The 26,592-nt window shown below is 44.3% G+C and overlaps 1 long non-coding RNA gene across 2 annotated transcripts in view; it reads right to left on the bottom strand.

Annotated features, from left to right (window-relative positions):
- Nucleotides 1-6,200: 6,200 nt before the first annotated feature.
- The window catches only part of LOC137640646 (uncharacterized), a 61,443-nt gene continuing 41,051 nt past the window's right edge, over nucleotides 6,201-26,592 (bottom strand). The window contains exons 3-4 of one of the 2 annotated variants that reach the window (XR_011044435.1): nucleotides 25,848-25,977; nucleotides 6,201-6,266 (exon numbers count right to left, since the gene is read on the bottom strand). This is a non-coding gene — a long non-coding RNA (uncharacterized lncRNA). Of the gene's footprint in view, nucleotides 6,267-15,967; nucleotides 16,561-25,847; nucleotides 25,978-26,592 lie in introns of those variants that run through there. The other variant, XR_011044434.1, reaches the window with a different exon arrangement.

Here is a 26,592-nt window from a genome sequence, read left to right as displayed (position 1 = left end):
AGACCATACACAACAGAAACATGAGAGGTACTGTCAAGTAGAATCAAGGAGACTGGAAAGAGAAAAAAAATTTAAAAAGTTGTATTTTTTCCCCAAATATACAAACCTGATCCGTTTAAGAGGAATATGTTTTCAGCTTGGCTGGAACTTGGTGGCCAAAATTCATAATGAAATGTTACTGGAGGGAGGCAGGAAAGTCCCACCCACCAGCCAATAAACTGAGTAGCCACTTTGACCCTCACCTAGGTCTTGCTAGGGGAATGAGGCAGAAAGTGAAACTTAAAGGACTCATTTTTGTATAGTTAGGAAAAATACAAATCACTAAATAGCTGTGATTTCTTCAGACATAAATATAAACAATTGTCTTTTAATAAAAAAATCATTCTTATGGAGGTGGAAGCCCTTATAACCACAATGGCTGGTTTAAAATCCCAGGATGTCAATATATTCAGACCGAACAGAGGTGCGAGTGTTGATTCCTACCACCTCCCAACGCTTGAAAATATATTTTTAGGGCTTGGGATACGTATCTGTTTATTGACAGACAGTCGAAGAAGGACCTATATCATTGGAAGGGTATATCACATTGTATGGCCAATTAGGCATAAGGTGTCCTGCATTCTATCCATCCTCCCAAATCATGAGGGGGAAGATATTTTATTACATATTTGTATGGAGCAGTTGCTTGGTATGGAAGCTTGCATAAACATCTTATCCAGGGTTAAATGGAATGGCAGTTGTACCCCATGGGAGGTGAAATAAAACAAGGGCCAGATACTCCACCTCTTACTTTAGGCTAACACTGGGACAGTTATTTTAGACAAAATGCTTCTTGTTCCATAAGGAGCTAGGTATGCTTATTGTGGACTGTATACTGTAAATTGCTTGCCCCTTCAAGACTGGCTTTTAGCACTTGTGCCAAAGACAAGTTTTTCCTATGGTGCTAGGTTTGATCTGATAGTATCTTAATCAACAGACCATGACAAGAGATAGGCCCTGTTGATGCTGAAAAAATTCCCTTGTAAGAAAATAGAATGGGGCAATAGGCATTACCCATATGTAAACAAGAGCCAAGTGAAAGGTCCCAAAAGAGATTGGGGCTGAACACTAAGGGAGTAGTAGTCAGTTTGAAGTACAGTACAGGACTTTGAATTTTTAGTTACTTTCCCCTAAGATGAATAGGAGAAAACCTCCTGTAGGATAGAGGGAATGGATCCGGGGGGAACTTTTCCTTCAGGTATACAGGGACAGAGTGGTCATTATTTTCATGATAGATCATTGCTGCTAACCATAGCCATCACTATAATGAATGGGGTCTTAGGAATCAAGCAGGAAGACCAATGACCAGTCTCCAACTCCCCCTCGACTATTCCATTCTTCCATTCTCTATCTACTAATCCATTTGTAAAAGTAAAAGATAGAAGTCCACAAACCATCTCGCCTACCATTTCCAATCCTGCCAGTAATGGGCAAGTTCTGGTCGATCACAGGAAATATTGGCAAGCAGGCCTGAAACATATTGTCACTCTCCACAATGTACTGACCATCATGTACCCACTTGTAGAAGTTACAGAAAATTACTGAATTCCACAATCCTTTCTGCCTTTCCATCTTTCAAACCTTTATCTGGAAGGCCAGGTTGAGAGTGAACACGCAAGAGTGCTGCCCAAGCCTCTCAAAGGGGGGAAGAGCATGGAGTAGTCACAAGGACAAGTAGATCGCCAGATTCTTCCTCAGTGCCCTCTGAAGATGTAATGGGAATCTCAGAATAGTTATCCTTAAAAGGCCTGGACCCTTAGCGGCAGCTGACCGGTAGAAAAGGACACCTGTTTGCACCTTCTTCCACCATTAACCCACCAATGTCTTCCCCATCTGTGGAACTATGCATTCCGTAAAGGAAACTCTCTTGAATACCTTGTCTGGCAAAGCGGGAGGCAAGCATATGTATACTTTTTCTCTGGGTTTCGAATTGCCCATGAACCATCTGAAAAGAGCATTAAGAAGGTTGTTTTTGGTGTTTGATCAGATCAATTATGTGTGCTTCCTCAGACTTGAGCTTTGAAAAACCCTGGGTCATAGGCAGGTACTTAGTTGGGCAATCAAACCTCAATGTAACTCGGAAGATGGGAATGGAAGTAGCTTCCATGGCACCAGACTCAGGTGTCAGGATGTCACTCTCTCCTGCTTGAGTCTATATTAGGACTACCGCTAGCTTGAATTCTTCTGGTTCAACCAATTGGGAAAGATGTCTGCAAAGTGCCCAGGAACTAGGATACTATTGATTGCTTTAATGGTAAGGTGTAAGGAATTCCATCACTGAGAGGAAGTGAAAACTGTTGTACTAAGCATCCCTAAATCTAGCCATCTTCAGCAGCATCTTCTGGAGGACAATATTATTATTATTATTACAAGCTAGGCTATAACTCTAGACAGAGAAGCAGGATGCCATTAGCCCAAGGGCTCCAACAGGGAAAAATTATCCAGTGAGGAAAGGAAACTAGGAAATAAATCTACAAGATTAAAATAAACAATCAAAATAAAGTATTTCAAGAACAGCAACAACATTATACAAGACCCTTCACATATAAACTATAAAAACTTGAAAAAAAAACCAGAATAGAATCAAGATAGAACAGCATGCCTGAGTGTACGCCCAAGCAAGAGAGAATAATTCAAGACAGTGGAAGAACATGGTAAAGAGGCTATGGCACTAACCCAGACCAGAAAACAATGGTTTAAATTTGGAGTTTCCTTCTTCTAGAAGAGCTGCTTACCATAGTTAAAATCTCTCTTCGACCCTTACACAAGAGTACTGTACTTGGTTGGAGAGAATTCTTGCCGATAAACGTACACACTTGATGTGGCATCTCAGAACTTCAACAAGTGCTGAAATCAGAATTGCAAAGTCACCAGTTTCAATGCCTCAGGCATGGCCTAGATGTAGGATAATGGCATCTGGGAAAACTGTTATGGTCTGGGTTATGAATGGGAAGATCTTGACTGAGGAGTAGTATTGACAAGTTGGAAAATCTTGTGTGAGGTATCACTAAATTGTCTCAGGACGGAATATCCCAAGGCAGGAGAGGGATGAGCGCAGCTGCCAACATCCCAGACAGCAGCCGTCATGCTTAGTCTCTCAAGAGACTTTACTGGCAGTATAAGCTGCTGTACCCCATACTGTACAGAGAAAACCCTTCTAAAGGGTTGTTTTTGGTATGGTGATGTTCCTCCAACAAAACCCTGAAGAGGATTGACCTAACTCTTGAAAGACTGTGCCCAATTGGTCTTCCTGTGCTTCAGTAATTCTTTCCACCATCTCTTCTGCAGGAGAACCATTGTGAAGGATCAGGTTAAGGGAGCAGGTGACTAGTTGAAGGCGGTTCAAAGAAGAACCCTTGAGGCACAAGTGTAAATTCCAATCATTGTTACAGATCATGTGGCTTCCGGTTGAATGACTCCCAACGGTAAGATTCCCTACCTTGGAAACAGATCATAAGGTCCCTGATTGATGTACATGTTCTTACGGTTCCTGATCTCACAAACTGATCACGTAGTTCCCAGTTTCTGTACATTCTTGCAGGATTTCAAATCTCTGTAAATGATCATATGGTTCCTGACGACTGTAACCAATTGTAAGGTTCTCGATCTTGGTTACTGATAGAGGGAACCAATCATAAGTTTTGGAGAACAAGCATAAGTAACATGTCTTGCAGCAAGTGAATACAATCAGAACATTTTATTAAAGGCTAAACACTAAAGGGCAGAGTACAATGGAACCTCTCACCCATACCAATACGATCTTATAGCCTATACACACAACGGAAACAGTCATAGGTTCCTCTTGCATCATATCATATGATGGAAGAGCAAAGACAAATCTATTGCCAGAAGTTCTGACAAAAGCCACCAAAAGAGTTATACAAAGCATCTAATCGCGTAGAATCAAGTAAGTGTGGTATACACCTGAACCTCGTACCCAACCGTATACTCAAGGATGTAAGCATTTCCAGCATGTAACTTTTTCCTTCAAGTACGAGGTAAGAATGCACTAGGTATCCAACTTAGTCTGGTTGGCGAGGGGACTTTTGTTTTCCGACCAAGAAAACAAGAGCACTTGTATCACGACCCATTCAGTGCTGGGTAAGATCTTCATGCATACCACTTCAGTTGGTATACTGTCCTTACATACTCTGAGGTCATTGAAGACACAATTACGTTGTTTGGACCTACAGTATTCAGACAATGTTTTCATCTTCATGCCAAACAGCATGTAGGAACGTCTGTTCCTGACCGAATGATTTTTGTTACTCAAAATGTTCCCTCTCACTCCCAAAAATTAGAGGGTGCCCATGAAGGAATGGCAGAGAAAAGAGAACCCCCTACTCCTACTGTTAGGGTGCAGAGTCATTCTTATGAGAACTAACACAGGTAAACAGTATGTAAGCACTTGCATCTCATACCCATAATGTACCTTAGGTATGTATTCTCATACATTATAAAATTTGATGGCAAACATAGAACCATCAAATTTCTTGCCCTACTAGAAGGCAAATGAGAAGTCTCAGAGGGTGACCGGGGCTTTCTAAGAGGCCAGGGTGAGGACACAATGCTGAAGAAAGGAGTCGCGAACAATAAGGCATTCCTGATCTGGATATTGCATGTCATCAGTATAAAATGTGATGGCAATAGAGGGTAAACAAGCATGAAATAAGGATCCGATGAAGCAAGCTAGCGGAACAGGTAAGCGAGCAAGCATGTGAATGCTCAAAATTCAATTAATGCACGATAAGTGGAGAATGCAAAAAGTGAATGAGTTTACAAGCAAATGAATGTTCCACATTAGCAGCTTGAAGAGCGAGTAAGATCTGAAGACCAAGTTTGATCTCAGACAGGGACAAATGACATTAGCAGTGCACGCAATAACAGGAAATTAACTCAATTCTGTAGATAGCATGCTAAATATAGAGCATGCATACAGGTGAGCACATCTCATAGGAGCGTGCACAATCGGTTTATTGTTCATTAGTATGAACATGCATGCAATGTCTCAAAGTTCTTGTTGAAATTCTCTCACCCAAGCAAAAACCTGTCTTCTGAGGACATAAACAATGCCCCATTAGCTAGAGAGAGTGGATCCCTTAAAGAGTGAATGACCTCGACATGCTTCGGAGAAGTTTGCAAACTGCATGCAAACAGGTGAGGTAGCGTTCCCCCATAGGACTCCGTCTGCATTTAGTAGCGAATATGAACAGATTAGGGCATGCTCGTACAGGTGATATGGCGCTCCTGTAGGAGTATGCTAATGAGCAAGTAATGTGGCGCTCTTGTAGGTGCATGCTAATAGGCAGGATAATGTGACTTTCCTGTAGGAGCCCGTGAAAGGTTTGGTATTCGTCTAGGAACAAATATTTAGGATTATGAGGCAAATGGCCTAACACTGGGGCAAAATGGACATTTCATCACTCGTGTAAATGAGGAAAGGGGGATTTTGCAGTAGCTCTATGAAATAAAAGTTAAGGAGGTTACACACAAGATGGAAAGCAGGAAACAGGAAATGGGATATAGCAGATGATTATTAAGTATTGCAGCTATTGCAGTCAAAGGGACAGTACAAAGACTTTTATTTACGTTATTCTACAAAACACAGCTTGAAGTGTACTGAAAACACTACCTCCCTGCAGGGGTGGAATGGAGGAGGAAAGGCGTGAAAATCAAAGCAAGAGACTTTGAAGAAAATTATACAGATGTTATCACTCTCAACAAATAATTATTACTCACAAAACCCTTCAAAACTAAAAAAAAATGGTCAACCTAACATCACATTATAAAATCAATCAGTTTGATTGTTGAATTAAGAATTATAACACTGTATCCCCTCAGATGTCTCTTATCCTTCTGAAGAATCATAACTTGGCAGATTTTTCTTCTAGATGAATGGTTATGTCTGGCATAGGGACCTGAAATAAAACAAGCATTTAGTATTAGATTCAAAGTAGGGTATACTTGCCTAAACTTGAATACTTAAAAAGCTCTCAAGGTACAATGAGGATTTGTGAATGTGATAAAAAAATTGGGCCTAACACAAATACTAACAAAGTAATACATATCATTGATGTCTTTACCTTATTACTTGTGGTGGGGTCTACTTGTAGGTGGTTCCAATGATGAGCTGTCCTCTTGTGGAGGAGGATCCAGAATTGCCAAATGCATAATTTGCTGAGCATAAAATCCATACTGTATCTGCAAAAGTTCAAGTCAATCACTTTCTGAAACGGGTTAATTATGAATGATCATTATGCATGTGAGGTACTGTACAGTAATTAACTTAATTTCCTTGTACAATTCCTTCAATATATCACACTTAGAACAAACATTTGCCAAGAATAGATTACAGTTCCCAGTTTGATAAGTTATTCAACACAAATAATTGAAGTATGGTTATTGGTGAAAAAGATAGGTTTTCCTTTTCAAAATATAAAGTGAACTTAATTATCTCAAATAATTAATAGGTGTTTTTTCTTAGAATTTACACAATTACATGCATGCATTTACATTGCATAACTTGGCCCTTGATTACTACAAACTTACAGCCCTTAAAGTAACTAGACTAACATGCATCAGCATATTGTTCAAACCTGAATTAATTAAAATTTTGGCAAAGACTACTTTCTGGGTCGACCTGTGGCGGCCGGTGAAAAGAGTCCTTCTTATATACCTTTTCTGATAAAACCTTCCAATTATACCAGAGAAAGATAAAAGCATGGAATGCTGAGGTTACAACCCTCGCGCGAGCACCTTTTGGGTGTCGTGTATAAAGCAAAGGTGCGTGAAATCCACTATTCACAGGTTGTCTTCCATTTAGTTAATTCCTTCGTCAAAGGGATGGGCCGATACAAAGGCCCTAGCCAACCACCAGCGCCACACCACCCACGCCACGACGCGAGCGCCATCTGAACAACATCCTTCTTTTTGGACTTCGTTAGTGTGAAATTTTTTTGTGGTGCTCTCGACTTTTTTTTAACATTCGTGGATATATTTCGTCATGTCCGAAGCTCCATCTTCACACATTCCAATGTTAAGTACCATAGTTTGTTTTGACAGCTTTTTATAGTACCGGGCTTTTGTTTTATATCCAGTATAGTCTGTTTTATTATTCCCGTCTGGCCCTTCACGGCGGCCATTGTTTGTTCACTTGTATGGGAATTCATCTTTGTCTGCCCGTTTAGTACTCTGTCACTTAGGTTCTTGGTTAAGTCCCTGGCCTTATGCCTTTAGAACCGTTATTATTTTTGCGTTATTATGCTCATGGTACTTTTTGCTAGCAAGTCCAGCCTACGAACGAGATAGCGGTCTAGCTTTGTTATTGTTTAGTACCCGCCCCTCCGGGGCATTCGTCACTCGACTGTGCTATTTATTTTAAGTTTTAGCAGATGCTATTCTTCGTTCGCAGTCTTATCTTGATGTACATTTTTATTTTATACGTTTATAATAGTGTTGTGTGATTATTAGTCCTGATATTGTGCCCAAGAGAGCGAGAGAGTGGGGTTCCCGTTTTCTGTTCGCAGTCACGAGTTACCCCTTTCTCTCGTTTTCTTTCTTAGCTCCGGTGGGGGAGCGGATTTCCCGTTTTCCGTTTTGTGCGTTCAACGGGTTCTCCCTCCCTCACCTCTCCCCCTACGGGTGTATGATAACTTACGAGTTATTTATTTTTGGTTACTTTTCAATAGTTAGCGTTATTTTAGGTCCGTGTTTCGTCCTCTCCCCGTTACGGCTCGGGAGTAGTTATGAACGTTTTCCACTCCGCCTTGAGTTCTACTCCGCCATGAGGGATTCTCAATGACTTTCGTTCTATTGTTATATTAATATATTGTTTACTACATGGGACGGGCTTCATATTGTTTAAATACGACCCTCCGGTGACCCTTACTGCGGTCTCAGGCCACGGCCATATCCACAATAGTCATTGTTATTACAATTGTGTTATTATTCACAATAATTATTCAGGACCTTTCTTCTCCCTCCGGCCTCACCGGAGATCGTAAATACGCTTTACTATGATCTAAGCCTTAGCCTTTAGCTGCGGCTTGGCTTTTATATCTTTCACAATTGAATTATTAGCCACAATTGAATTATTCAGGACATCTCATTACCCTCCAGCGTCACCGGAGGTCGCCCATACACTTCACACTTATATTTGCCTTGCCTTTAGCTAAGGCTGCATTATTCAGGACATCTCATTACTCTCCGGCTTCACCGGAGGTTGCCCATACACTTCACACTTATATTTGCCTTGCCTTTAGCTAAGGCTGGTGTTTTTATTTATTTTAAGGGCATGTCACTGTTTCCCTGACCCTCGGAGGTCGGCAGATTGCTTAAAGTTATTTATCCTTCTGTCATTAACAGACATTAGGTAAATTACAAATATACAAACAATTGAATATTAAAGTGCCAACAATGGTAAGGGGCGGTATCATCTTAAAAGTAATATTCAGATATTAGTTAAATGCAATATTGGAGCTTAGGGAATTCAGTGAGTGCCGGAGCTCTAGAATAATAGGGTTTTTTATCCCCTTATCAGAGTTTCAAGAAACACCAGACTCATGTCTCCTTTCTTTTACAGAAGGTCCGTTGTACTGCCGAAGGATGCCCTGCCTCGTTCAACGACCCCGTTGGGCATGACCTCTGCCGGTCTCATGCGCACTGCTCCATCCCCTTTATCCAGGAACCGGGCCAGGCCCAATACATGGTCTGGTTCCCGGATTTGTGCTCGCTCTGTTACGAGCTGTCGTCAATTCTACTGAACGATGATGTAAGTAGGTTTTCCCTTTGTTCCTTATTTCTCATTGGCAGACACTAATTTAGCCATGAATATGATATACACAGTATATTTTGGAGAGCAAACCCCCTCCTGCATCACTAATCACTGCAAATCTTACAGGCCGATGATGTCTCTCTTCGTTCAGCAAGGGCTACTCTTCGTCCGTGGGTGTCGGGCTTTGGCAGGAATGCCCCGTCTGGCGCACCCTATCTCTTCGATGGAGACATGGCCTCCCGCCTCTTCCCAGGCTCGACTACTGCTGCAGTCTCCCCTGACCTTGCTGCCCCCTTAATTGAAGAAGTCAGGGCCACCATTTCCGCGGAGGACGAACCCTTCGTACCGCTGGACGTGGCAGATCTGGATATAGACGTAGAACCCAGGGACGAGCAGGTAAGTGGTGCCGAGTTGGTGGAAACCCTTTTCTCTCCTACTCCCTCTTCTACCTCTTCCTTTCTAGGTTTTGATAACTCTAAGGCTTCTCCTCGGGATCCCTCTGCCTCCGTACGACCCAAGGTGAAGCCACTTCGAACTTATAAGACTTCAGCTTTGCCAGTATCAACGTCACCGGTCCCCGGACCCTCGACAGCTCCTGATATTCATATTGCTCCTCGTAAAACCACTACTCCTAAGAAGTCTAAGTCTACCAAATTCAAGACAAAACCAACGGGTGGCTTTCAGGTACCCTGGGGCGATCTCGTCCCTATCGAACTGGTCAGAGATTTGGTCAGAGATCAAATTCAACATCACTCTGGGGCGATAACAGAGATTAAGAATATGATGGCTACTCTGATCCGTGCCGGAACTCAGTTTCCTCCCCCTTCTGCCCCAGACGCATCGAAGCTGCCGCCCTTCGATAAAAACAATCCTTGGCGGTTTGCCTTGCATGCCCCATTCTTAGATGGTTCCCTAACTCTGGAGGGCATAGGCACCCGCCCTCTAGAGGACCTGGAGTTCTACTCCCCGGGCCTAGAATTCCCTTTCAATGGTTTTGTACGTTTAAAGGAACATGCATTGGTCCGTATGGACAAGGTACCGAAGGAAACGGTGATATTTCCAAAAGAGCAGGCCCAGGCTATCTGGGCCAGAACACTATCAGAGTGGGGGTGTATTAACTCCAAGCTCACCCCACACAAAGGTGCCTACACTATTTTTACGACAGCGGCCTCCATCTCTTTGCCGCTCATAGACAAAAGTCACAGAGCTGACTATACAGGCCATCAAGGAAGGCTCTTCCATGCCGGCTCTCAAAGAGACGGACCCCACCTCTTTGCTTATTCCGGGTACCTCTGCAACCTGGGATGCTGCGGCTTCTACCTTCACGGTGGGGAAGCTAGACCCGGACTGTGCCTCAACTCTTTTCTCTGAGAAGCTTCCCAGATTAATAGAGAGTCTTTTCTCAAAACTGAGTTCGAGACCCGTACTAGACTAGCTAGGTTCCTCCAATCCATCACCTCCAAGGAGTCCCTAGCATCTCTTTACCCAGAGGAAACGCTGTTCAGAGTCGCCACAAAGAACCAGCTGCTGTCCTACCAAATAGACCTCCATGACTTCTGGTCAGCTCGAGTTAGTTGCAGGAAGTTCGTTCTGTCTGAGGCCTCCATCAGACATGAACCGAACAGGCTGATAGCCTCCTCCTGCTGGGGTAAGATCCTCTTCCCTCAGACCGAGGTGGATAAGGTTCTTCAGGACGCGGCGAGGGCAAACCAAAATTTGCAGGTAAGGTGGGGTCTCTCAGCCAAAAAGAGGTTCGAACCCCAGAGACACACGTTCTTCAAGAAGAAGCAGAGGTTTAGTCCTTACAAGACTGCCCGGGGTACCTCGTCCCCACAGTCTTCCGCTGCCTCGACTTCTCGACAACAGGCGCCTCCTCAGCAGGTAGTCTACCTCGCTGCTCCCCCTGGTACACAGCCCAACCCCTCTTGGATGTCCTCTCCTGCATACAACCCTGCCTACGAATCCTCCGGTTCCTTTCGTGGATACCAAAGAGGGAGTTTCAGAGGTAGAGGACAGTTCCGCCAAGGGGTTCCCGTGGAGGGAGGGGCCCTAAGTTCACTCCCTCCCAATGATGTGATGCCGGTAGGAGGGAGACTTTATCACTTCCGGGACCATTGGACCTTCAGTCCATGGGCTCACAGCATAATATCCAGGGGCTTGGGTTGGAAATGGTCACAGGAATCCCCTCCTCCACCAGTGACCTTCTTCCAGAGACCCACTCCCATCCTGGAAGAGTACACCGCGGAGTTACTCAAGAAGAAAGCAATCAAACGGGTTCGATCCCTGAAATTCCAAGGCCGCCTGTTTACAGTCCCGAAGAAAGACTCGTTGGCGTTGAGGGTAGTTCTGGACTTGTCGAAGCTCAACTCTTACATCCTTTGCGACAAGTTCCGTATGCTGACTATCTCTCAGGTACGGACCTTACTTCCCCGTGGGGCCGTCACCACCTCTATCGATCTTACCCCAGCCTATTATCATGTCCCAGTAGCTCGAAACTTCTCTCCTTACCTAAGCTTCCGTCTCGGCAAGAGAGCCTTTGCATTCAAAGTCATGCCCTTCGGTCTCAGCATTGCCCCCAGGATATTCACGAAACTGGGGGAGACGGTGCTCGAGCAACTCAGGCGCCAAGGGATACAGATCGTCGCCTATCTGGACGATTGGCTCATTTGGGCCCAGACGCACCAGGAATGCAACAGAGCTACGTCGAAGGTACTCCATTTTCTCGCCAAACTGGGCTTCCAAGTCAACCTCCGGAAGTCCCGCCTACAACCATCAAGCCACTTCGAATGGTTAGGCATCCGTTGGGACCTTTCAAAGCACAGGCTCTCCCTTCCTCCCAAGAAGGTAAAGGAGATAGCTTCCAAGGTCAGGAACTTTCTCAAACACAAACAGGTGTCCAGAAGAGCTTTAGAACGAATCCTCGGCCTTCTCCAATTTGCCTCACTGACCGATCTCCTATTAAAAGCCAAACTCAAAGACATCAATCGAGTTTGGAGAAAGAGAGCGACAATACCTTTAAGAGACAAGACCTCGAAGATCCTCTCTGTCTTGAAAATGAGACTACAACCATGGTCCGAACGGAGGAACCTCTCCAAATCGGTTCCTCTACAGTTCCCCTCTCCACAAGTGACAATTCATACCGACGCGTCTCTGAGTGGATGGGGGGGTTACTCCCAACATCAGATGTTTCAGGGCTCTTGGTCACCCGCCATGAGGCAGTTCCATATCAATGTTCTCGAAGCCATGGCGGTGTTCTTGACCCTGAAGAGAATCTCTCCTCCGAGGTCGACCCACATCAGAGTAGTCTCAGACAGCACGGCCGTAGTCCACTGCCTCAACAGAGGGGGGTCAAAATCACCCAACCTGAATCAGATCCTGGTCACTATCTTCGCCTTGGCAGCCGACAAAGACTGGTTCCTGTCAGCAACTCACCTAGCAGGAGTCCAGAATGTGATAGCAGACTCATTATCCAGGACGAGCCCACTGGAATCGGAGTGGTCCCTGGACATGCACTCCTTCCGGTGGATACTCAGGCTGGTTCCAGGTCTCCAGGTAGATCTATTCGCGACCCGACTCAATCACAAACTCCCATGTTATTTGACACCGAACCTGGACCCTCAGGCATTAACCCTGGATTGGAACCATTGGCAGAAGATCTACTTATTCCCTCCAGTGAATCTTCTACTGAAAGTCTTGCACAAACTCCGCTCCTTCAACGGGGCAGTGGCTTTAGTGGCACCTCACTGGCCAAAGAGCAGTTGGTTTCCTCTCCTCCTCGAGTTGAAACTCCGTCCCTTCCGGATCCCATTCCCCAAACTGACCCAAGTGGTCCAAACTCGGACTGTGTCAGATTCCTCAAGGATAGCCAAAACCCTAACTTTGTGGATTTCATGAAGTTTGCGGCTCGTAGGGATGCAAACATCAACCCAGATAATGTCCTCTTTATAGAGTCAGACAAAAGGGACTCTACGATTCGCCAATATGATTCGGCAGTTAAGAAACTAGCAGATTTCTTAAGGACTTCAGACCATTCGGTTATGACTCCTAATTTAGCCATCTCCTTCTTTAGGTCCATATTTCACAAAGGCCTAGCAGCTAGCACTATAACCACCATTAAGTCAGCTCTGAGGAAAGTCTTCCTGGTTGGGTTTAACATTAACCTGGCGGAGTCTTATTTCTCGTCTATTCCAAAAGCATGTGCTAGGCTTCGACCTTCGGTTCGTCCACAAAAGGTCTCTTGGTCTCTAAATGATGTCCTCAAACTGGCCTCCGACACGGACAACGAATCCTGCTCCTATATCACTCTTCTTAGGAAGACTTTATTTCTAACAGCTTTGGCCTCGGGTTCTAGAATCTCAGAACTAGCAGCTCTCTCACGAAACTCAGAAAACATGGATTTCCTCCCTTCAGGTGAAGTACTTCTTTCACCAGACAGGACGTTCCAAGCTAAAAACGAGGACCCCCAAAATAGGTGGTCCCCTTGGAAGATTATTCCTCTTCTCCAAGATACTTCTCTATGTCCGGTCACCACTCTCAGGGCCTTTTTAGCCAGGACTGCTACCCGATCGTCTGGCCCCTTGTTTATCAGAGAACAAGGAGGTACCATTTCCATACGTGGTATTAGGCAACAGATCCTATACTTCATTAAACAAGCCAATCCGGGATCATTTCCCCATGCTCATGATATCCGGTCGGTAGCTACCTCCATCAATTATTTCCAGAATTTGGACTTTGATGACCTTAAAAAGTACATGGGTTGGAAATCTCCTATGGTCTTCAAATGCCACTATCTAAAGAACTTACAGGCTCTTAAATACCCAACGGTTGCAGCTGGGAGCCTTATCTCTCCCCAGTGATCTTTTGTTCTTCCTTTCATCCATCTCTTTTCTTCTCCCTCCTACCCGCCACTCGCACCACGACGCCGCTTCCTTGGTGGTTCGTTAGCCCTAAGTTTATTACATATTAGGTTAATATGATTGTAACTATTATTGTTTACCGTAGTTATAGGGTTGGGATATTCTTAGCCATGTCAGTTTTGTTGCATGTTTGCTCTGATACTCGGAGGCTTCCCTGTTATCATGTTTACCTTACTCTCACTCTGCCCTGTGGCTAGTTTATGTTTTATGCTTACTTACCTTAATTATATATGATTTTCTTTACATGGTGTTTTCTCTCCCCTCATTAAATTAGTAGTTATTGTTGGGCTTGGAAGGCATTCTCTGGTACATTTTCACAGGCCGCCACAGGTCAACCCAGAAAAGGGATTTTGACGAAGGAAAAATCTATTTCTGGGGAGAGACCTGTGGCGCCCGGTGAAACCCTTCCCCTTTATTTTACACGATCCCACCCTTTCCTTTCCAAGCCATCATGGCCAATACAGAAGGATGTTGTTCAGATGGCGCTCGTGTCGTGGCGTGGGTGGTGTGGCGCTGGTGGTTGGCTAGGGCCTTTGTATCGGCCCATCCCTTTGACGAAGGAATTAACTAAATGGAAGACAACCTGTGAATAGTGGATTTCACGCGCCTTTGCTTTATACACGACACCCAGAAGGTGCTCGCGCGAGGGTTGTAACCTCAGCATTCCATGCTTTTATCTTTCTCTGGTATAATTGGAAGGTTTTATCAGAAAAGGTATATAAGAAGGACTCTTTTCACCGGGCGCCACAGGTCTATCCCCAGAAATAGATTTTTCCTTCGTCAAAATCCCTTTATATTTCATTGATACCCTGAGGGGTTAAAATTTGTTTTTTTACTTTAGATGGGAAACATAAGTTGAAGACTCGTAAACTTACCTCACTACCAGTTTATTCATTATGACATTGACGTAAGATTTGGATCACATCAACTGGAATCACCTTCGTATGCAAAGTAAAGTAATTTCAACACCTACATAAAGTTGATCTGATACAACCCAAGTCTATTATTATTAGTATTATTATTATCACTAGCCTAGGTGTTACTCTGGAAAAGCAAAATAGTACAACCAATTTAAGTATACGTACTTTGATTCTTCAAAGCACCTACGGTTTGTATGTCGTCTTCAATCTTATTTACATTATTTTCACAGACATCTATTACGCGAGTACATACTCTCTTAACACTAGTACGAAATCTACATAATTCACATACAGTATTTAGTTTGCAAAGTACTGTACTAAAGTTAAGGGGAGGGTAGGATTATGATAGGTGATTTTGGCATTTTTTTTTATTGCTAAAAGTCTTCCATTGGCCTAGTAGAATGCAGTTATACATGTGGAAGTCGTCATCTGCCTCTGTAACATGGTCGTCAAACACCACCCTCAGGCAAATGAGTACAGTACTGTAGCGACCCGGTTTCTGGCTATCAGTAATTACAGTATGCAATTTCTTTATACCAAGATGGTTATTTAGCATGTTAAGAAAAGAAACAAAGAACTCTGCTACCCTCAACCCCTCCCTCATCCTTCAACCCCCCACACCCCTCTATCCCCCTTCATAAATTAGCACAGACATATCAAGCTGGAGAGTTTTAGTTTTTTGGGGAATTGTAATAATAAATGTTTTACTAACGCATAATAGTAATAATAATATTTATTAGTAAATCATAATTTTGATATAATCATAATAAATTTCATTGTATGTTTGATTAAGCCTGGTGATCATATATTTAAAAAAAAACAAACTTAGTCAATTTTTATATCAGTCTCAGCTAAAATAACTCAAAGTAGTTTTTTATGATATTTTCATGGGAAACAATAAGTTTTACTGGGTACTATTTTGACTTCAGCTATTCTATTCTGTCCATAAAATAAAACTGCTTCTCTCTGGCTTTTTATATTTAATTGGTCTCCTTTCTTTGTGTGTCATACTTTTATGCCTTATATAATTTTTGTGGTGTTTAGGCTGCCAAGTGACATAATATCCACAAAATCTATGGTTTTCTTCAAAATGTGAAATATAACTTTTATAGGAATTTTTTCTTGTTCCTCATTTGCTTTTTGCATAGGGTTTTTGCTAATTTTGCTGCTCTTTTGATTTTGTGGCATGTACTTATTTACTATTCAATTTTCATAATTTTTTTCATGCATGTTCCAGGTGGATATACCAATAAATTTAAAGACTAAATTCTTTCCAAGAAAATTAGTTTTTCTCCAAGCACCAAATCCCTAAAAAAAAATTATTTGTCGGAGCTCTGAATTTCCCCTTTTTCATTAAAAAAAAATTTCACTGTAGGATCACAACACTCAAAGAATATGCCTCATTATAATACCAATAACACCTTAAAATTTCATGCACCTGTCTTGATTAGTTTCTTTTTGGAAAATATTTTACGATCAGACGGGGCTCATAACCCTACCCTTGCCTTAATTAATCATTTTATTATTTCAATTTAATTAACAACCTTATTGACAATTTACACTAAAATTCTTTACTAACTCTATCAATCAAAATTTTTATAAGGGAGGATGGTTATTAAGTCACTTTATCAATGGTTTAAAATAATCTCTTGGTATGAGACCTTGTAAGTGTTGTTTTTTTAAAGGACATCTTTCAATTCCTCTGTTACTGGTAGAGGATTATTTCCTTAAATAGAATCTGAGTTCAGAGGGAAAAAACATCTGACCCACATACAGTAGAGATTATAGTTAAAACTATTTTTCTATCAAGGTAACTAAACATTTGATTCATTCCTTAGGTTGTATCAAATCAACTTAATGGGTGTATGAAAATGACTTGGTAACGACAGTAAGTCTTGAAGTGATGCTTTGCCTGTAAGAAAATATTCCACATTAATTACTTGTTAATCTTTACATACTATATATGACATTTGGAAATAATTTCTATTTTTCCTAATGATATAAACCTTTAGCTATTGAAAGGACAAGCCATTAAATTTTAGCGAGGATTAATTGCCCATCCCACTAGTTAGGTAGGAGGGTAGTTAGCTAGCTACCCCTCTACCTTAAACACTGTCAGTGTACTCCACTTTGCTTGGAGTTAGGACTTCAAGGAGGATAGGGTTGGCGAGTAAGTTTGTATAATTACCTAAAGGTTTGTATCGTTAGGAAACTCAAATCATTTCCAAATTTGACATTTGTTCTGTAACTAGAATACAAACCTACGCTATTTATAGGGGTGACTCACCCATTAGGAGGTTGGATGTCCCAAGGAATCTAGCTCTTTGGCTTCACCCAGGGCTTCTTTATTATGTATGTTAGTACACAAATAAGGAAACACTAACACCTTGCTAAACCTTGCTAAGCATAGTCTGCGGCCTACACAAGCTGTGTGTTGAGTTACTAGCAATGAGATTGTCAAGGTATAATTTCTTCCGAGTCTGTAGGAATTAACCGAGTTGACCAAGACATCCCCAGTACCACCTCGTCAGGGTATGGGGATGTAACAGTATTGATGCAATACTAGGTTACACATGGGAGCAATGGTTTACCTGCAATGGTTGAGGCCAGCTTGTGCAGAGAAACCAGGATGCTGATTTCCCTAAGAGAGGGGAGGATGAAGAAAGGAAAAGAGCCAGTCATTCCATTTCATTCTTTCAGATTAAAGCCGAGTAACAAATGCCCTCATTCTTCTGCTACTTGTCCAATAAGGAGCTGGAGGTACTAAAGCAGCTGTTGTGCAGCCACCACAGGATCGATAGAGAACGTATTGAGTTTCCTGTGAGTTACGTTTTACAGGTAATGAGTGGTGAAAGTCGTTTGACGTTTCCACACGCCTGCTTGAAGAATCTATGCCACAGTAGTTTCATTTGAAGGCCAGGTATATAGTTATGCCCCTGACATCGTGCGCTCTGGGTTGACGTGTTGGAGGAGGATCAAGATTCAGAGCATGGTCAATGACCCTGCGAATCCAAGCAGAAATACCATCTTTTTTATTATCCTCCTATTTCTATCCGTGCTGAAGAAGAAAGAGGGCCCTTGTGGGTCGTGCTGCTGTTGTTCTCTTGAAGTAGCATAGTAACAAAGGATCTGGGTCATCGGTTACAAAGAGGAGACTCATTATCCGGAAGGAATCGAATCTATGATCCGAAACCCCAGATTATGAGTCTTGGCAACAAACTCAGGGACGAAGCTGATGCTTACCTCTCCCCATCCCTTTGTATGGGCGATGTCATACGAGAGACTATGCAGCTCGTTGACTTGTTTGGCCGAAGCCAAGGCAAGTAGGAACACCATCTTCCATGTAAGGTGGTGATCTGTTTCCTGGCGTAATGGTGCGTAGGGAGGCCTCTTTAGGGACCGAAAAACCCGAATCCACATTCCGAGGTGGTCTCACTTCATACTGAGGACAGGTACGTTTATAGCTCCGTATGAGGAGGGAAAGTTCCAGCGAGGAAGGAATGTCTATTCCTTTCCTTTTAAAGGCTAGATTCAAGGCTGAGCGATAGCCTCTTACTGCTAAAACTGAAAGGCCCATTTTCTCCTGCAAATACACGAAGAACTCTGATATTGCTGGAATAGTGGCATCGAGGGGAGAGATACCTTTTCTATGACACTACCCACTGAAGAAGTTTCACTTTGCCTGGTATACTGATGCTGACAATCTTCACAGATATCCAGACATCCTCTTTGCAACTTGTTACAAAAATCCTCCTTGAGTGAGGAGATGCTGGATCGTCTCCACGCATGAGCATGAAGACGTAGCAGAAGTTCTCTCGGAAGTTCCGACAGGAGTTGCAGAAGGTCTGGAAACCCTTCTGCCTGATGCCATAGAGTTATGAGGGTTATTTGAGAGGTCGACCAATGTTCTCGTCTCGTTGAGCACTCTTCTCATCAGACAGAACGGGGGAAAGGCGTAAACGACAATGTTATCCCACCGTTGCTGGAATGCATCTTGCCAGAGCGCCTTGGGGTCTGGGACTGGGGAGCAGTATAATGGGAGCCTGAAGTTCAGGGACGTTGCAAACAGATTCACAGTCGGAGAACCCCACAAAGCCAGGACTTTGTTGGCTACTAGATGATCCAAAGACCATTCGGTAGCCACTAACCGAGTTGCTTTGCCCAGGTTGTCAGTGAGCACATTCCTTTTCCCGGATATGAAGCGGGCTAATAGTGAGACCGAGTGGACTTCTGCCCATCTCAGTATCTCTACTGCCAGATGGGACAGGGGCTGCAAAAAAGTACCGACTTGCTTGTTGATGTAAGCCACTACTATGTTGTTGTCACTCATTACCACTACCGAGTGACACGCCAGGAACCGATGGAACTTTTGAAGGGTCAGGTAAATGGCCTTCATCTCCAAGAGTTTTAAGTGAAGGTACATTTTGAACTGTAACCAAAGGCCTGAGGTTGTGTGATGCAGCACATGGGGACCCCACCATTCTTTTGATGTGTCTGAAAACAGCATCGTGTCCAGGAGAAGGACAAGAAGATCGAAACCCTTAAGCCCACCACTCCAGATTCTCTGGTCACAAGGGGATCAGAATGTCCAGGGAATCAAAGGCCTGATTCCAGTTGAACTTTAGCCACCATTGGATGGATTGTATCTTGAGGCAGCTGTTGAGAACTAGACAAGCTAGACGATGGGCGTCCGAGGAGACATAATCCCCTCTGGGATGGGGGGCTCTTCTCATCTGAGAAAAAGGTCTCGGGACATTTCTCACTTCACTACCGTGACGTCTGATGGGAAGGCTTTGTGGAGGTTGGTGTCTATTATCATTTCTAGGTATAACAGTGTTTGAGTGGGAAGGTGGGAAGCAGGGATCACTTCTTGAGGTTTACCATAATACCCATATCTTGGCAAAGTCTCCGAGGATTGTCTCGGTGGTGATGAAGGGTTGCCACCAAGTCTGCTAGAATTAGCCAGTCGTCAGGAAACATAGGAGACTAGGGCAAACACTCTCGCGAAGACCTGGGGTGCTGTGGAGAGACCGAAGCACAGCACCTTGAACTGGTGTTTCTTGTTGTCTAGATTAAGATACTTCCTTGAAGATGGATGGATTGGGATCTGGAAGTACAGTGTGAGTCCTTTAGGTACAGTGCGCACATGAAGTCCTATGGTCTTACCGCTTGTCTAACCTCAACATGGTGTGGATTTCGGCCCGAATCCCTTCGCAGATCCCTTCGCATAGGAGCTCGTTGATGCTGGGGTCTTGACCACTGGAGGGAGAGATGAGTGAACGAGACACGATACCCTGAACATATCATGGCGATTGTCCAAGGTTCGGTCCCGAGCTGCATTTTCTTTCCATGGGAGGACTTGGAGGCTTTCTTCCTTTTGGCAGGAAAGGGGTTTTTAGGCACCTTGTTGTCCATTACTGCAGTCCTGTTTTGCCATTCTCGAAGAAGCCAGATGTGGACTGCTTGACTCCCTCTGCAGGATTTTTAGTCCTATATGAGGACATTTTTAAGACTCTTTACTTGAAGAGAAGACGGCCTCTAGTACTGAAGGTCTAGGTGTTACAGCCTCCTGTTGAACACCTGAAGAGGAAAGGATGGAATCCTCCCCAGGTTTCAAGACTACTCTGTAATCTTTCGGGACTTCCTCACTGAGCGAAGACCGGAAAGAGTCGGATAAGGACTCTTCCCTGTGAGAGAACTTAGTCTGAACTGATGAAGAGGTGGGCAAAACAACGATTGACCTTACCTTGGACGGACCGGCGGGGGTGATGCTATTCCTTAGAATGGCGCTGTTCTGGCGAACATTATGGATGGTCAAGGGCTGGTTTTCGTGGCTGCTGTGCAGTCGGAGAGTTCTCGCTAGTAGACACCTGTCGACAAGCTGCTGATTGGGGACTGCTGATCACCTGCCAATCGTTTAATAGATCGGCGAGATGGCGAATGGTAAGCAGTGATGAGCTGGTGTCGTTTGCCTTTCGATCTTTCTGGGGAACGATGGGCAGAGGGTGACTGGTGAGTGGTTGACGGCTACTGCTAGGCTGTTGAACGGCGAACTGCCGGTGAAAGGAGAGCTGTCGGCGATCGGCAAATCGGCAATTAGTGAGCCGAAGATGAGAAGCGTAACATAGGGAACCGCCGTAAGACTAATTGTTGGCGAGCGGCAAACAGCTAACCGTTAGCAAGTGGCAAGTAGCCTTCCCTTGGTAAACAGACAAGCGAATGGATGGTGATTGATGAGCAGTCGAAGGCTGTCTGGACAGTTGGCAAGCGGTAATATGTCATTGAACGGTGGGTTGACTTAGCGATCGAAGAGCCAAAGATGAATTCCGAACCACTAGATAAGTGCGTGAGTGGCTAAATATTATCAAATGGCGAACGGCCGTATGCGGACGGGTCATCGAAGGGTGAGCAACGTGTTGGTCTGACGAGGGACGTAAGGCTGGCAAACGGCAAGACCAAGGACAGTCTGAGGTTACAGGCAAAAAGCGATCAGTGAGATGCCTATTGGCGATCAGCGAGATGGAGATTGACGATTGGCGAAAGCACGACGAGAGAATCGCTGGTCAGCATGGTAATCAGCAATCGGCGATCACTGATTTGAGATCAGTAATCAGATTTGCGATCGGCAATCACAGATTTGCGATCGGCAATCACAGATTTGCAATCGGCAATCACAGATTTGCAATCGGCGATCACAGATTTGCGATCGGTGATCATGGTTTTGCGATCAGCGATCGTTGACCTTACAACCGTCGAGCTGGCAAGGTTGGCTAGTGATCAATGAGCTGGTAGTCGGAGAGCTGACGATCGGAGTGCCGCAAAACAGGCAAGCGGGCGGATGATCTGATAAGCTAAGGAACAGCAAAATCGTTCAATCGGAGAGTTGGCAGTCGGCAACCTAGTGCTCGGAGATCAGCTGACTAACGATAGGAGAGCCAACGATCGGCGACTGACGAGCCAGCGATCGGTGATTGAAGAGCCGACGATCAGGAGCCAACAATCAGCGATTGGCAAGCTAAATATCGGGGATCGGGGATTGGCGATCGGCGAGCTAGCGATAAGCAGCTGACGAATGGCTATCGGCTGGAGATCAGCGATCAAAGAGATTGGGGGTCGATGACTGCAGATATACGAGCTATCAGTCAGCGATCGGCGAGCTATCAATCAGCGAGCTAATGATTGGCAATCAGCAAGCTGGCGATCGGTAATCAGTGAGCTGGCGATCGGCCAGCTAATGATAGGCGGTCGGCAAGCTAGCAATTAGCGATCATTGAGCTAGTATTCAGCAAGCTGACGATCGGGGATTGGCAATCGGCAAGCCGACGATTGGTATCAGTGAGCTGGAGATCAGTGATCGAAGAGACTGGAGGTCAATGATCGGAGAAAGACAAGCTAGTAATCGGCGAGCTGGCAATAGGCAAGCTGACGATTGGTGATCGGCTAGATGCAGTTGGTTGGAGATCGGCGAGTAGCTGGTTAGAGAACAGCCGAATGATGATATGGAGACGGGATGTGCCCTTTGAAAGGGCGAAGATCTACAGGAGAGGCTCGCGGACAAGACCTCCACGGTGCATCACGAATCGGGGTTCGTTGACGAGCAGACAAGTCCAAAGAAACAGGTGAAGGTCGGGAATCAGTAGAATCAGGATAAGAAGACTTCTACGAAAAGGAGAGCTGCAATGACGAGGCTGAAGAGCCCAAGAGGCGTCTTTTTGCCAAAGGTGAAGAAGCACCTCTAAGATGAAGGAATACGGTTGGGCCTACGAACACGGTGACGAACCCGTGAAGGGGTAGGAGGATCAGCAAGCTGATCAGCAGCAGCAGGCCTCCGAAGAGGAGTCCCTATGAGTGGCCTCTCTCGCAAACGAGAGTTGACCACTCACAGGAGAAACTTGCCTCAGACTTTGCTCCGCCCTTAACGGAAGAGTTGACTCAGCATGGGGAGGGGAGTGTAGTCTTTGGCAAAGAAACTACAACAGCAATCGGCAATTGGCGCGATAAGATGAAAAAGATGAAGGGAAGTTCTCCCTCAGAACTGAGGACAACCCAACACTTGGAAAGGATAACTCTACCCTGGGAGGGAAAAGTAGTCCAACAACTGGAGGCAGGAGGCAGTGCTCTTTGCTTCCCATCAACAAGCATTGTTCAAGTTGAAGGTCTGCATCGAGCGCTACCTAAGAAAACATAGCAGGAGCTAGTTCCTCGAGATTAGCGTGTTAATCAGGAGCTGCCACAGGCACAGAACAGGACAGTGACGGTGTAGTGACCACAGATTCCACAGAAACGAACGGTACTGCTCTTCTACATTGGCTATCTTAGCCCAACAAAGAGGTACAGCATCACTGAGAAAAAATAAAAATTGTGTAACAAAATCTCCTTCGGGAGGAGCACCTAGTCCATGGACGGGAAAGGTGTCCACCGAGGGAAGACACACAAATTAAGGACTGCGCACTCCTTTCCCCGGCCAACATTGACGGGAGAAGGAAAGCGGCAGGGTAAAAAATGTAAGAAAACAAGAATTACAAATAAATTACCTGAGAAAACTAACTACTCGGGAGAACCACTCAACGTTCCAGCGAGAGAGGGGGAGACGAAGCTGAAAAGTTAAATAACAAACAGTTAGGTAGTCTAGGCAAGAATGTTACTAGTTTAAAACTAGGAATGTTAAATCAAACATAGATGTTTCCCAACACCCACCTCGCAGGGAGTATCGTGGATGTGTACAAGTACGAAAACTATACTAGATTACACAATTGAAATGGTTATTACCTGCAGATAGGCGAGGCCAGCTTGCAGAGGATCCATGGTGGCGTTCCTCAAAAGAGGGGAATATTAAAGAAAAGAAACAAGCCAGATATTCTTATCATTCAAACGGACTAATCCCGGGTAACCAATGCCCTCAATCATCTGCTACTTGTCCATCAAAAAGCCCAAGATATCTTTAAACAACTTGTTGGGCAGTCATCACAGGACCAATGGAAAACGTATTCCACGTTCCTGTTGGTCACGTCTTGTAGGAAGCGAGCAGTGAAGGTCGTTTGATGCGTCCACACACACACTTGCAACACCTGCCCCACAAGAGTACTGAAGTTGCATTTAAAGGCCAAGGACATGCCTATGGCCTTGACATCATGCCCTCTAGGTCGACGAGGTGGTGGTTAGTCAGGTTTCAGTGCAAGGCCAATGACCTTACAAAGAAAGGGTGACATGGTATTCTTAATGACCCTCCTCTTGACCCTCCGTGTTAACGAAGTGCTGGCACATGAGGACGAGCTGCTGCAGTGCATTCAAGGTGATATCTAAAAACTCCTCACTGGACAAAGTTGATCTGACTCATCAATTACAAAACGAAGACTCACAATCTGAAAAGGAGAACGACGATCAGTAGAGCGTCGAACATATGCCAGCGAGTGACGAATACGAGATGATGAGTGACGAGTATGAGCCGGAGAGTGAGGATCACAAGGAGACTAACGATCACGCGAACAACAGTGAGACCGTCAATCACGAGAACAACGAGAAGATTGCCGATCTCATGAACTGGAGTGCTGCCTGTAAGAGGACGAATATAGAGGATTACGATCCCTGGAAGTCGAAGAGGTCCGACGATGATGGGAGGACTCGTCGTCAACAGGATGTCATCGATGAGGGGACAAACGGGTGTGAGGGTCACTAACAGAACTGGCTGGAACAAGGGAAGGCGAGAGATGAGTCTCGCACACGGACATAGCATCGACAAGAGAAGAGACAGCAACAAGGGCAGCAGAAGGATCCCTCCAGGCACCCCGCTGTAGCAGCTCAAAAAAGATTTCCCTAGGAGGAGGTCCAGCCATACTCAACGACGGCCAAGCCGGCAACACATCTGGAAGGGAGAATGACTCGCCCGAGGGCGGTGGGGGCAAAGGTGCTTCGCTAGTGAAAGCAACAGTGTACCCGGTACCCCGAGGTTGCTAAGGAATTAAATCGGTCTACGCTCCTACTCGACTGTCTCTTGGAAGAGTCTGACTGAGGAGCAGCTTCGGGAAGGGGTCGAGGGGTAAGAAAAGATCTAAGAAAAGAAGTCCGAGGTCTCTTAGCCCTCGAGGAAGGCCCGGAGGGCGAAGGGTCTTTCTTAGATTTCTCCTTTCGCTGTGCTCCCAAACCTTTCCAACTGGGAGGCAGACCACTCCTTACACTAGTCGTAGGTGGAACCCTGCTCCCAACAACGCCCTCTGCAGGTCAGACAAAAAGAGTGGGGTCAGTTTCAACCAAGGACATGAAGGTGCCATAAGTGCACCATTCAGGTCTTGGACACATGTGCATGAGGAGCATCAGAGAGAACAATCACACCTGAAAAGAGAAAGAAAAAAGCAATGGTCTGTATGGCCAAGTCTTATTCGGGAGCAGAGAGCGGACATATCCGTTCTCTCCACAGCCAAAAGAAGAAGTGCTGTAATATCACTGATGTGCAAGTAAGTGGGGGTAGCCGGTAACCCCGGTTACCCGATCCACCCTCCCACCAACTAGTGGTTGTGTGGTTGCCACCTCGCATTAAAGTCTTAATGGCTAGTCTTCTAGCTTTGCCAAAAGATAATCCTTATTAAATAGCCTAAGATTAGTTAAGTGTCGGAACAACTGAACTTTCTCCCAATACAGGTACAGTATTAAAAACATCACCTTCTTGCGGATATTTACTGGATCTAAAGCCAAAGCAGCATGAGGTTAACAATGTAGTATCTTCTGCAAATAGAACACCCCTCTACATTTTAATTGGATTAAGGTAAAATCAATAACGATAAAAAAAAGTTCAAGCTAACAACAACCTTCTTTTGAAAATATATAGTAATGTAAGCGACTTGAAACTAAAGGTTAAAACACGAGATCTGGTTTACTCTATGTACTCTACAGTGATTAGGTTGATTGGACAAAGTCCACTGGTAAAGTTACTGGCCTGTGAGATTGTTAGAATTAAACCTCCTCCTGTCCATTATTCTTTAATGCTTTAAAAATGAAATGAACTAGGTTGATTGGTACTACATCTGAATTTAGAGATTCCTCACTTGGAAGTTATACTGATAGTACATGGTGATTCCAGCTTAAAGTAGAAATTTGCCAAAAGTAGCTATTGTAAACCTTAACCCTTGAAAGCTCTGAATAAAATGAGCGACACAAATATCAACAAATATAATGCATACAGTATATCATTGATGTCATGGTTACCTTATTGCCTGTGGTGGGGTTCCCAGGTAGGTGGCTCCAATAATGGGCGGTCCAAGTTGTTGGCGGTCCTCTAGTGAGGAGGATCCAGTATTGTCGACTGCATGATTTGCCAAGAGTAATATCCCAATACCTGCAAAAGTTTATTACTGTATTACTATTATTATTGTTATTATTATTATCATTATTATTATCATTATTACTTGCTATGCTACTACCCTAGTTGGAAAAAAAGGATGCTATAAGCTCAAGGGCTCCAACAGGAAAAATAGCCCATTGAGGAAAGGAAAGAAGGGATAATAAAATATTTTAAGAACAGTAACAACATTAGAATTAATATTTCCTATATAGGCCTAAACTATCAAAACTTCAACAAAAAAAGGAGGAAGGGAAATAAGATAGTGTGCCCGAGTGTCCCCTCAAGCAAGAGAACTTTAACCCAAGACAGTGGAAGACCATGGTACAGAGGCTATGACACTACCCAAGACTAGAGAACAATGGTTTGATTTTGGAGTGTCTTCCTCCTAGAAAAGCTGCTTACCATAGCTAAAGAGTCTCTTCTACCCTTACCATGAGGAAAGTAGCCACTGAACAATCACAGAGCAGTTGTGAAAGATTTTTTTCACTACTCTTCTTCTTCACACTTTATACGTTGACTTTGTTATTGTTCGTGACGTCACGGCAGGGAAAAATGTGAGTGATGGTTCTTCCATAAGCGAGTGTCTCAAGATTAATACTTTTGTGTTCA

The sequence above is a fragment of the Palaemon carinicauda genome, chromosome 5 (assembly GCF_036898095.1).
Source record: "Palaemon carinicauda isolate YSFRI2023 chromosome 5, ASM3689809v2, whole genome shotgun sequence".
In the NCBI taxonomy this organism is placed as follows: Eukaryota; Metazoa; Arthropoda; class Malacostraca; order Decapoda; family Palaemonidae; genus Palaemon; species Palaemon carinicauda.
Note: the sequence above shows the minus strand (reverse complement) of the source record. Positions and strands in the feature narration are given on the sequence as shown.